Source organism: Equus caballus, chromosome 24 (assembly GCF_041296265.1).
Source record: "Equus caballus isolate H_3958 breed thoroughbred chromosome 24, TB-T2T, whole genome shotgun sequence".
In the NCBI taxonomy this organism is placed as follows: Eukaryota; Metazoa; Chordata; class Mammalia; order Perissodactyla; family Equidae; genus Equus; species Equus caballus.
The window spans coordinates 33,808,249-33,821,159 of record NC_091707.1 but is presented as its reverse complement, the minus strand read 5'-3'; the positions used below and the strand labels follow the sequence as shown (position 1 = coordinate 33,821,159).

Sequence of the window (12,911 nt, the reverse complement as noted above, 5' to 3'; positions counted from 1 at the left end):
AAACAGTAAAAAATAGTTGTGTGAGCACTGTATTCAGAGCCAAACCAACCAGGATTTGAATTCTGACTACCACTTATTGTATTGTCGCCTGGGGTAGCTCACTTGAGCTCTATGCCTCTCACTGTCTCCATCTGTGCATGGAGGATGATAAAACCTGCCTTGCCTGCCTCTCAGGGCTGTTTCGAGAAGCAAATAACAGCATGCATTAGCATGCCCCTAGCAGAGTGTGAAATGTGCCATGAGGATGGCAGTTCCCTGCCCCCCGACTAGCCCTGCCAGGAGCACATTTATGGCATTCTCAGTAAGCCACCCGACCCTCACCTGGCCTTCTGGCCTTTTCAAAAGAACTTGCCTTCCCCGCATGGCTCAAAGGCAAACTCTCGCCTTCTTAGCCTTAGGATTGACAGGAAGTATGGCCCCCAAAAGGGTTTGTATCCACTGGCTGAATTTCTGCCCTAAGACAATATTGTCCTAAGGGTAAACTGAGCAAAACGAAATTCCTTCTCTCATGGAAGTGACGTCTGAGTGGGAGAGGCAGACAGTAAGCAAAAAAGTTAACATGGAAGACGTAAGACAGCAGATGGTGCAAGTGCCATGGAGGAAACGAAAGCAGCTGGGGGGTCGGGAATTCCAGGGTCAGCGGGTGCTGTTTCTACGGGGTGGTCAGGAGGGCCTTACTGAAGGGGGACATCTGAGCAGAGACACAGAAGAAGGGAAGGAGTGCGCAGTGTGGGTGTCTAGTGGGAGAGCATTCCAGGCACTGGAGTCAGCAAGGAGCTGAGGTGGGAGTGTGTTCAGTTTATTAAAGGAGCTGCAGGGAGGCCAGTGTGGCTGGAGCAGACAGGTGGTGAGTGGCAAAAGATGAAGTCAGCGAGGTGTCAGGGGGCGAGGTCATGTAGGGTCTTGGGGCCACTATGAGGATCTTGGCTTTTATTCTAGAAGAAATGGGGAGCTCTTGAAGGACCCACCCTCCCACTTCCCCTCTGTGATGCTTTCCCTCAGCCACTATTTCTTCCCTTCATAGCACTTAGCACATTTTGTAACTATTTTACTAGTTTATTTACTTAGTTTCTCCTGTTTCCCTCATTAGAACGTTAATTCCATTTATAAATTTCATTCAACACATGTTTATTGAGCACCTACCATATACCAGACAATGTTCTTAAGTACTGGAGACAGTTAGTCCTTTGACTTTTTCTCTGAATGAGATGGTGTATCGGTTAGTTTTGCTGCCTAACAAACCACAAAAAAGCTCAATGGCTTAAAACAACCACCATTTAGTTAAGCCTGAGTCTGCAAGTCATTTGGAAGGTTCTTTTGGTAGAAGCTGTGCTAGGCTGGTCTTAGCTGGGCTCCGTCATGTGTCGACAGATAGCTGATAGGTGGGCTGATAATTGGTTCCTGTAGGCTGGTCTTGCTCTATGTGGTCTCCCATCCTTCCACAGGCTTGCCTGGTCTTGGCTACACAGCAGTTGTAGGATTCCGAGTAAGGGCAGAAGCATTCAACACCTCTTGAGACCCAGTCTATGCACAACGTTCCTTCTGCAATATTCTGTTGGACAAAGAAAGTCACAAGGCCAGTCCAGACTCAGTGGGTTGAGAAATAGACTTCACCTCTTGATAGGAGGAATTTAAAGAATTGTGGCCATTTGTGCAATCTCCCACAGAGGAGAAGCCATCGGAGGTTTCAGAGCAGTGGAGTGTTGAGCTCTAACTTAGATTTTCACAGAATCTCTCTGGATGCAGTGGAGATTTTACTATAGAGGAGCAAAGTGAAAGTACAGAGACTAGTTAGGATTATGCCATTGGATTATTGCAATAATCCAAGTAAAAGATGTTGTTGGCGTAGACGAGCGAAGTAGTGATGACGAGGGTGATAAGTGGGCTGTGGAAAAACCAAAGACCACGTCTGTCTTGTTTATAATGATGTGCCCAGTGCCTAGTAGCTGCCTAATAAATAGTTGTCAAGTGAATAAATGTATGAATGAATTCCCATAGAACTTTGCTCATAACTTATGGCACTTATCGTAAACTGGATTGTCCTCTATCTTTCCTCACCCTTAGTATATTAGAAGCTCTGTAAGGATAAAAACTGTCATATTTATGTTTTGTTCAGCTTAAGTTAACATTTATTAATACCTACTATGTAGCAGAAATCATAAGACTGACTAAGACAGAGATCCTGCCCTCATAGAAAGAAGAGGAAGTAGTCATTTAATCAAACAGGTTATTATAAGTGTTATAACGTTCAGATGAAGTTCTTAACTCTTGGAACATTCTATCATTCAACAGGAAATACTTGTTGAATGAATGATTGCTGGATTCTGTGTTCCAAATCAATACACTGCTTTAGTATTTAACAGAGATGAAGGAAGAGAGAAATGAAAACCCAGCTCTTACACAGAAAGATGGATCTCTTTCAATAGTATTAATTATAAATTATTTTTAAATCTTTAAAGAATAATAAATACTTGAGTATCCACCAGTAAGCTTAATAAATAAATTGCGATATAATATACATCTATATATCCTGTATGTCCCTTCCTAATCCCACTTCCTCCCCACCCAGGTAAACGTTTTCCAGAATGTGGCCTTTGTCTTTCTTATGCCTTTCTCTATACTTAAACCATATTTACGTATACCTGAGCAATACATAGTATTGCCACACATGATTTTAAACTTTTTACATTGTCAATAGTTTTGCATTTAGTTTTTATTTTTTATTACACAGTATCTGAATGGTTGTAGCAAGGCTTGCGATATAAGCATCCTGCCGAGGTTATTCTGGAGAACTCCACAAAGCCACCAAGTAACTGTTATAATACAGCTAGCATCAGCTCAGTTAATATCAGCCTGCAGCCTAAGGAAAAGCTAAGGCAGCTTTTGTTAGACCCTGAAATCCTTTGTGCTGACAACTAACACATCAGGACAGTTGTTGGGTCATCAATGGCCCTGGTACAAAAAGAAAACAGCGCCACCTCTTGGTGGGCAATCCCAGGCCAGAGGCTTGGACCAGTGAGCCCCGATTTGACTTTCAAGGTGGGGGCCCTTGAATAGCGAACAATTTGTACAACTGTACCCAGCATCCTTGGTATGTATCACTTACTAGGTGCCAGGTATATGAATTGACTCATTTAATTCTCACAACAGTCATAGGAGGTAAGTACTCTTTTCTCCCCATTCTAAGGATGTGGAATGCTGAGGCACAGAGAGGTTAAGTAACCTTTTCAAGGTCACACATGGCAGCTGCCATCCCCCAGAGTGATCAGTCTGAGAGTGAGAGGGAGGAGGAGTCACAGTGCCTTTTATGACCTAGTCTCCCATCACTTCTGCTTTTATTCTCTTCGTTAGAAGCGAGGCTCTCAGTCCAGGAGAGAAAGAGAGACGTGGAAGGAGGGGGATCTCCGAGAATTTAGGGCAGCAGCTCTTTGCTAATCTGTATTTCAGTGTTTTAATAACCAGTATTTTAACACGAGTGCCTATTACATCTGCCTCCTCTACAATTAGCAGGATCCATTGTAGGTGAATGGGCTCATTAAGGTAATTGAAAATAGATGGTGTTCTGTAGCCCGCCACAAACCTGCTATATTCATGCCAGTTCAGCTCTCCTATTCCTCTGATGTTTTCAGTGCCAGGACAAATATATACCGCAGCCCATCGTCAGCTGACTCAGCTCATCTCCAAGACTTTGAGATCTAACTGACCCGTGTTTGACAAGAGCAGGGGTGCTCTGACCGTCTCGGGAAGGAAAGGGGTTGAAATGCAGGATCCAAGCGGAGCAGAAACCTCCTGAGTATCTGTGGTGTGCTCCCCACTCTTGGGGGACGGGGGGTGTGCTGACTACATAGCTAGGTACTTCTCCTTCAGGAGGGTCATTTCAGAAATGAGGCCTCCCTGCCTGCAAATAGGTGCAGAATCTCCCAAGGCCAAAAAGAAGGAAGGAAATACTCGCTTGGGACCCACCCTCAGAGATTCTGATTTAATTGGTCTGAGCAGGGGTACTTTTTACAAGCTCCCCGGGGGGGGGGGGGGGGGGCGGTTCTAAAAGGCAGCCATTCGAGGTAGGGAAACCTTGGAGCACATTTCTCCAGGAGGGGGTAGTTTTCGCCCTCAGAGTCGAGGGACGCTTCCTGGCCCAGGAGGACTAGACGCCTCCCTGCTCTTTCCTGTCCCTTCACTCTCTCTCACCTGCCTGGGACACAAAGGCCCCAGCCAGATTCCAGCGCCCTGGGATTAACTGGCTCCAGATCTATTCCCATCACCTGCTTGGAGTGGTACTTGACCTGTCTGGGTTAAGCCCAGAGTCCAGTCCACTAAAGCACCCAAGCAAGAGTGGGGCCCTCAAGAGGACTCAGGGTCCGGAAGTGTCAGCAGGTCTCCTCGCAGGCTCGCACCGGTGCATTCGGCTGCTGCGTGGGACCGTGGCTGTGTCTTAGGCCCCCTCTGCCTTTTGCTCTGAGAAGCAGTTTTACTTTCCTGGAGCATTTTGCCTTATATTCCCTAATAGTGCATTCTCTAATTAGTAAAGATGAAACCCAGGCAGAAGAAAGAAGAGCAGAGAAGAATCTCCTGAGAGGGCAGGCAAATGTCCCCAGGTTCCCCAAGGGCACCACGGTGGCGGAGGGAGGAGGCCGTTCCGGGAAGCTGCTGCCCACCCCTCCAGGCTGCCCCGCACCCCTTCCGAGTTCCTGGGTTATCACCCTCCCCCTCGTCTAGACCATGAATTCGTGGATGCTAAGCCCGGCTCTCTCTCTGAGCTCCATCTGAGCGCCCTTTTGGTCCAATTGGTGGATGTACCACCTTTGAAATCTTAACAGTTGACTGCCACTTTTTAGTTATTTGAGCTAAAATAATAGAAATCCCCTAGCCGCCTTATTTTTTATTTTTGGTGGAAAAAGCAGTATGGTACATCTTTATTGCTTACAAGATGGCTAAAGGGGATTTTTCTCAAAGTTTCCCAAATAAGTAGGGAAAACATTTACCTGAGGGCAGAGCTCTCCAGTAAAGGGGCCTGAGGGGGTGGCCAGGTGATGGCAGGGAAATTCCCCCTGTGGGCATGGCCTATCGTCCAACTCTCTTGGCGTAAAGCCCAGATAAAGACTGGTAGGAAGCTCCTAGGAGGGCGCGGCAGCCCTGCATGTGGCTGGGCCCCAAAGGATTAAAGCAGGGCTTCTCAACTGCAGCCCTTCTGACACCTTGGGTGGACGATTCTTTGGTGTGGAGGGCTGGCCTGTGCATTAGGACGTTTAGGAGCATCTTTGGTCTCTACCCAGCTAGATGCCAGTAAAACTTGCAGCTGTGAAAATCAAAACTGTTTCCAGACCTTGCCAGTTGTCCCCTGGGGAGGGGGCCAAAATGGCCCCAGGTGAGAACTACTGAGTTAAAGACCACGCACGCAAAAGCAGCTGTTCCCCTGGTCAGTCTGGACCTGGTGGCTACCTGACAAATCCCCTCAAAGCTCAGGAAGCTTCTGGAGGGATGCACTCTGCTCCCTGCAGCTTTTGTGCTCCCAGATTGTTGACCTCCTTCAGCCTGCAGGTACAGCCATGCTGAGAACAGAGCCACCTGCAGCTCCCAGAGTAGGCGTCAGAGGTGCTTCCGCCAGCTTCCCCTCTTACCTGTCCCTTTCAGACAGGCGGGAAGGAAACGCGGCCTCTCAAGATCAAGAGAGGTCACTCCATTTTCGGTTTCCCACTGGATTAAGAAATGAAGGTATGTCAAAATGAGGTAAATATTACAGTCTATTTTCAAAGCAACATAGTTGTGCTAGAATTAGGTGATTTGGGGATTCGTATAATGGTTAATTCATGGCTCGCTGGAGGTGGTACTGTCAGGGAGAGGGAGGTAACTTTACAGCCCAGTGAATTCCCTCCTCGCTCGGTCGGTTGAGTGGTCGGTTGAGTATCTCTGGCTGGGTAGGTGACCTCATTGAGAGAGACGGCGCTTTGGGAATGTGAGGCCTGAACCAGCCCACGTTTGGCACCGCTCCCTCATCCAGCCAACCTGGAAAGGATGTGGAGAGAGCCTTGGTCAGGGAAGGGGGTGAAAAAGGGAAATGGTTTCTTAGCTTTGGAACATTCTGGCTCAGCCCCTTAGTAACCACATGATCTTGGGCAGAGCGCGTAAAGCTCTGTGCCTCAGGTTCCTCATCTCTGTAACGAGCGTTACTGTTCCCACCTCATAGTACTGAACCCATTTAAATCGCTTAGCACTTGTGCCCAGGAAGCGTATGGTGCCTATAGCTATGACTGTATTTATATTTATTTTACATCACCCAAATAGAATTGGGCTTATCCCAGTATGGTGTCTCATCCAAAGAAACACCGAGAACAGGGAATCCCATCACATACCAACTTTCTGAAAATCCTCTTTACACATTTTTTTGCCCCCAAAGTCACCGTCCTCATGGCTATTGTACTTTCTCTTCTGAGGTCTTTCTCTGTTCCCGCTTCCCAAATCTCACAGCCATGTCTGTGACCTTCGATCCTTTCTTGCTGAGCAACTCTAGTCTCTACCTCTAACCAAGAGTTCTTTGTTCCTCAGCTGGACATTTCCAGGCCAGGTTAGTGTCACTTACCCTTTTGTCCCACTGTCTTCCTGTCCAGCCTCTCCTGGCTCCACAGGGCAAAGGTTCAGTAGCTACTGAGCGAGCTGGAACAAAGATGCCTCCTCCCAGGGCAACTTGTTACCTATTGGCTTCTTGTTGGACATTTGTGTTGTCTTCAGTTTTTGACCATTATGAATAAAGGGGCTACACATACACATGTATAAGTCTTTTTTTGGGACTTACACTTTCATTTCTCTTGGGTGAATACCTAGAAGGGAACACCAGCAATCTTGCTATAGTCATTTATTGGTTCTAGTAGCTTTCATGTATGTTCCTTAGGATTTTCTTAGATGATTGTGTTGTCTGTGAATAAAGACAGTTTTCCTCTTTTCTTTCCAATCCATTTGCCTTTTTTGCATTTGTCTTTTTGTACAGTTTAGTGTTGGATAAAGGTGTTGAGAGTAGACATCCTTGCCTTATTTCTAATCTTAAGAGATAAGCATTCAGTCTTTTATCATTAAGTATAATGTAAGTTTTAGGGTTTTTATATAGATTCTCTGTTATCAGGTTGTGGAAATGCCCTTCTATTTCTAATTTGTTGAGAGCCTTCATCTTGAATGTGTCTTGAATTTTGTCAAATGCCTTTTCTGAATCTATTGATATAACTCCATGGTTTTTCCCCTTTATTCCACTATGATGATGAATTACCTTGACTGATTTTTGAATGTTAAGCCAACATTGCATTCCTGGGATATACTCAGCTTGCTCATACTTCTTAGCATATTTTTAATTGAGATATAATTCATGAAATTTACCCTTTTAAAGTGCACGATTCAGTGGTTTTTTTGTTTATTCACAGAGTTGTGCAACTATCACCACTATCTACTTTCAGCACATTTTTATCACCCGCAAAAGAAACTCTGTACCTGTTAGCAGTTACTCTCCATTCCCTCCTCCCGGCCTCCAGCCCCTGGCAATCACTAATATACTTTCTATCTCTGTAGATTTGCCAATTCTGGACATTTCATGTAAATAGAATTATAAAATATGTGGTCTTTTGTGACTGGCTTCTTTCACTTTAACACGTTTTCAAGGTTAATCCATGTTGTAGCGTGTGTCAGTACTTCATTCCTTTCTGTGGCCCAATAATATTCCATTGTCTGGACAGACCACATTTTGTTTGTCCATTCATCAGTTTATGGACATTTGGGTTGTGTCTACATTTTGGCTATTATGAATAACACTGCTATAAACATCTGTGTACAAGTTTTTGTGTGGATATATCTTTAGTTCTCTTGGGCACATACCTAGGAATAGGATTGCTGGGTCATATGTTATTCTGTGTTTAAGTTTTGAAAAACCACCAGACTGTTTTCCACAGCAGTTGTCCCATTTGGCATTCCCCAGCCATCTATGAAGGGTTTCAATTGCACCACATCTTCACCGACACTTGTTATTCATCTTTTTTATTAGAGCCATCCTAGTGGGTGTCAAGTGGTGTCTCATTGTGGTTTTCATTTGCATATGCCTGTGACTAATGAAGCTGAGCATCTTTTCATATGCTTATTGGTCATTTATGTGTCTTCTTCAGAGAAATGTCTATTTTAATCCTTTGCTTATTTAAAAAAATGGATTTTTAAAACTATTGAGTTGTGTGAGTTTATATATTCTGGACACTAGGTCTGTATTAGATATATGATCTACAAATATTTTCTGTGGGTTGTCTTTCACTTTTTTTTAAAATTCATGTTATATTCTTTTACAAATTTGGGGTATAGAGAATTTTACCTGATTGGCATGCTATACTCTAGCCTGGATTTTAGTGAGGTTTAGAGGGTTGTTGAACATGGCATAATCATTTTATGATAGCTGAGACAAGATTTCGGAATAAAATTTGGAATGAGTGGTTTTAATCGCAAATCTGTAGGCAGATGAAGTGCACTCTTCTTTCAAGTTTAATTATAACTGTTGCTGTGCTCTTGCGGAAATTAAAGCTGAACCTGAGATTGGTGGCTTACTTTTTTGTTGTTGAAATAGTGTCTTTCACTTTCTTGATAGTGTCCTTTTAAGCACAATTTTTTTAATTTTAATGAGTCTGAGTTAAGTATTTTTTTCCTTTGGTTGTTTGTGCTTTTGGTGTCATATCTAGGAAACTATTGCCTAACACAAAGTCACAAAGATTTACACCTCTATTTTCTTCTAAGAGTTTTATAGTTTTAGGTCTTTGACCCATTTGAAGTTCATTCATGTATGGTATGTGGTAGAGGTCCAAATTCATTCTTTTGAATTCGGATATCCAATCGTCCTAGTACCATTTGTTGAAAAGACTATTCTTTCCCCATTGAGTGGTCTTGGAACCTTTGTCAAAAATCGATTAATTACAAACATGAAAGTTTATTTCTGGAATCTAAAATCTCTTTGGTTGATTTATATGTCTATCCTTATGCCAGTACCGCTCTAGCTTGCAGTAAGTTTTGAAATTGGGAAATATGAGCCCTCCAACTTTATTCTTTTCTTTGAGATTGTTTAGGCTCTTCTGGAACCCTTGTAACATCATATGAACTTTAGGATCAGCTTGTCAATTTCTGCAAAAAAAGGCAGCTGGAAAAGGATATGGATTGCATCAAAGCTGTAGATCAATTTGGAAAGCATTGCCTTCTTAATGCTAAGTCTTCTGGTCCATGAACACGTGATGTCTTCCCACGTATCTGGGTCTTTAATGTTTTTCAATGACGTTTTGTAGTTTTTGATCTATAAGCTTTGCAGGGTTTTTTTGTTGTTCTTAAATTTAGTCCTAAGTATTTTATTCTTTTTGATGCTGCTATAAATAGAATTGTCTTCTCAATTTAATTTTTGGATCCTTCATTGCTACTGTATAGCAATGTAACTGATTTTGTATTGATTTTGTATATGGATCTTGTATCTTGCAACCTTGCTGAACTTGGTTGTCAGCTTTAACAATTTTATGCGTATGTGTTTGGATTCCTTAGGATTTTCTATATTTGATTATGTCATCTGTAGATAGAGATAGTTTTATTTTTTTCTTTTCAGTCTGGATGCTTTTTATTTCTTTCTCTTGCCTGATTTCCCTAGCTAGAAATCTTAAATAGAAGTGGTGAGAGTGGATATCCTTTTCTTGTTCTTGATCTTAGTAGGAAAGCTTTCAGTCTTTCACTTATTAAGCATAATGTTAGCTATGGGTTTTTTGTAGACATTCTTTATTATGTCAGGGAAGGTCTCTTCTACTTCTAGTTTGTTGAGTTTATGAAAAGCTGTTGGATTTTGTCAAATGCTTTTTCTACATCTATTGAGATGATCATGTGTGTTTTGTTCTTTATTCTATCAATGCGACATATTACAATGATTAATTTTTTTTATGTTTAATCAATCTTGCATTCCTGGGATAAAGTCCATTGGTCATGATGTATAGTTCCTTTCATGTGCTGTTAGATTCAGTTTGTGAGTACCTTGTCGAGGATTGTTGCATCTATATTCATAAGGGATATTGGTCTGTAGTTTTCTTGTGATTTCTTTCTCTAGCTTAGGTGTCAGGGTAATACTGGCCTCATAGAATGAGTTGAGAAGTCATCTCCCTTCTTCTAATTTTTGGAAGAGTTTGAGAAGTATTGGTGTTACTTCATTAAACATTTGATAGAATTCACCAGTGAAGCCTTTTGGTGCTAGGCTTTTCTTTGTGGCAAGCTCTTGACTACTAAGTTAGTCTTTGTTTTCAATCTCTTCAGATTTTCTATTTCTTCTTGATTAAGTTTCAGTAGCTTGTACCTTTTTAGAAATTTTTCTATTTCATCTAGGTTATGTAATTTGTTTGCATACAATAGTATTCTCTTATAATCCTTTTTATTTCTGTAAGATCAATAGTAATGTCCCCTTTTTCATTCCTGATTTTAGTAATTTGAGTCTTCTCTCTTTTTTCTTGTTCAGATGAACTAAAGGTTTTTCAACGATGTTGATCTTTTCAAAGGACCAACTTTTGGTTTCACTGATTTTTTCTATTGTTTTTCTATTCTCTATTTCATTCACTTCTGCTCTAATTTTTATTATTCCTTTCCTTCTGCTTTCTTCAGGTTAGTTTGCTCTTTTCTTCTAGTTTCTAAAGGTGGAGGGCTGGGTTGTTGATTTGAGATCTTTCTTCTTTTCTAATACAGGCATGTACAGCTATAAATTTTCCTCTAATTACTGTACTGCTTTAGCTGCCTCCCATAAGTTTTGGTTTGTTATGTTTTTATTTTCATTCATCTCAGAGTATTTTCTAATTTCCCTTGTGATTTCTTCTTTGATCCATTTGTTATTTAGGAGTGTGTTATTTAGTAGTACCCACATATTTGTGAATTTCCCAATTTTTTTTCTGTCACCAATCTGTAATTTCATTCCATTGTGGTTGGAGAACATACTTTGTGTGATTTCAACACTTATAACTTTCTTGAGACTTGTTTTATGGCCTAACAAATTGTCTATTCTAGAGACTGTTCCATGGTACACTTGAGAAGAATGTGTGTTCTGCTGTTGTTGGGTGAAACGTTCTATTGATGTTTGATTTAGTTGGTATAGAGTGTTGTTCAACTTTTCCATTTCCTTGTTAATCTTATATCTAGTTATTCTATCTATTAAGGAAAGTGAGGTATTGGAGTCTTCAGCTATTATTGTTGAATTGTCTATTTCTCCAGTTTTTGCTTCACGTATGTTAGGGACTTGGTTGTTAGATGCATATGTGTTTATAGTTGTTATGTCTTCTTGATAAATTGACCCTTTGTTCTTGTAAAATGTCCTTCTTTGCAACAGTAGCAATATTTGTCTTAAAGTCTATTTTGTATGACATTAGCCACTGCAGCTTTCTTTTGGCTGCTGTTTGCATGTTTTCCCATCTTTTTACGTTCAACCTATTTGTGTCTTTGAATCTAATCGATGTTTCTTATAGACAGCGTGTGGTTGGATCATATTTTTTTAATCCATTCTGCCAATCGCTGCCTTTGATTGGAGTGTTTAATCCATTTACATTTAATATAATTGCCAATTAGGTATGATTTTTGTCTGCCATTTTGCTACTTGTTTTCTACATGTCTTTTTTGTGCATCTATTCCTCCATTACTGCCTGCTTCTGTGTTACATAGATATTTTCTAGTGTACCATTTTAATTCCCTTATCATCTTTTTTACCATCTTATAACAATCTGGTTTGGGTTAATACAAAAAATTTCAATAATATACAAAAAAATTATCCTAATAACTCTATTCCTCTCTCCTTTGTTCTAATATTGTCATACAAATTACTACTTTATACATTATATGCCCCCAACATAGATTTATAATTATCACTTTATACAGTTATCTTTTAAATAAGACAAGGAAAAAGTGTCATAGACAAAATATATATTTATATTGCCTTTTAACCTATGTGGTTACCATTACCAGTGCTCTTTATTTCTTCACGTGGATTCAGATTACTGTCTAGCATTCTTTCATCTCAGCCTGAAGGACTCCCTTTAGTATTTCTTGTAGGGTAGATCTGCTGGTAATGAATTCTCTCAGCTTCTGTTTATCTGAGAATGTCTTAATTTCTCCTTCATTTTTTAACAACTTTATTGAGATGTAATTTACATACCATACAATCCACCAATTTAAACTGTACAATGCAATGGTATTTAGTGTATTCACAGAGTCGTGCATCTATCTCCACAATCAATTTTATAATATTTTCAGTCCTCCAAAAAAGAAACCTTGTACTTCTCAGCCATCGCTCCCCAAATCTCTCATCTGCCTCATCCTGTCAAGCCCTTGGCAACTACTAATCTACCTTCTGTCTCTATAGATTCCCCTGTTTATTGATGTAATTGATCCTTTAAAAGAACTATCTTTTAAGTTCGTTGATTTTCTCTCTCCTTTGCCCATTTTCCCTATTTGTCTATTGAGTGTAGTTGCAGTTTATCCCTTTTAATTGCTAATGATAGTCCAGTGAATGAATAAACTGTAATTTATTTATCTATTCAGTTGTTGATGGAATTTGGGATTGTTAGCACATATTTGAGGCTATATTTCTAGCATTTCAATCCTTGTCTTTAATTATTTTTTTTCCCCCTTTACAACTGAATATCCAGTGAACTGACTTACATCAGATGGGTGCAGCCTTGGTGCTCTCAGCATGCGCAGTGAGTTCCACTTTTTGTCTCAGTTGCTGTAAGGCTAGAAGAGCTATATGTCTTGTGATTAGTATTAGCACTTTCACTTTTCTAGTCTTTTTTTTAATAAGGAAAAAGGCAAGATATTAGTCATTAGGATTCTTCAGAGAAACAGAATAGGATGTATTTTATCAATATCTATGTATGTATGTCTGTGTGTGTATATGTATA

The 12,911-nt window shown here is 40.7% G+C and overlaps 1 long non-coding RNA gene across 1 annotated transcript in view; it reads left to right on the top strand.

Annotated features, from left to right (window-relative positions):
• Positions 1 to 12,911, top strand: part of LOC138920666 (uncharacterized) — an 80,811-nt gene that overhangs the window by 31,655 nt on the left and 36,245 nt on the right. The gene's annotated exons all lie outside the window — the stretch shown is intronic.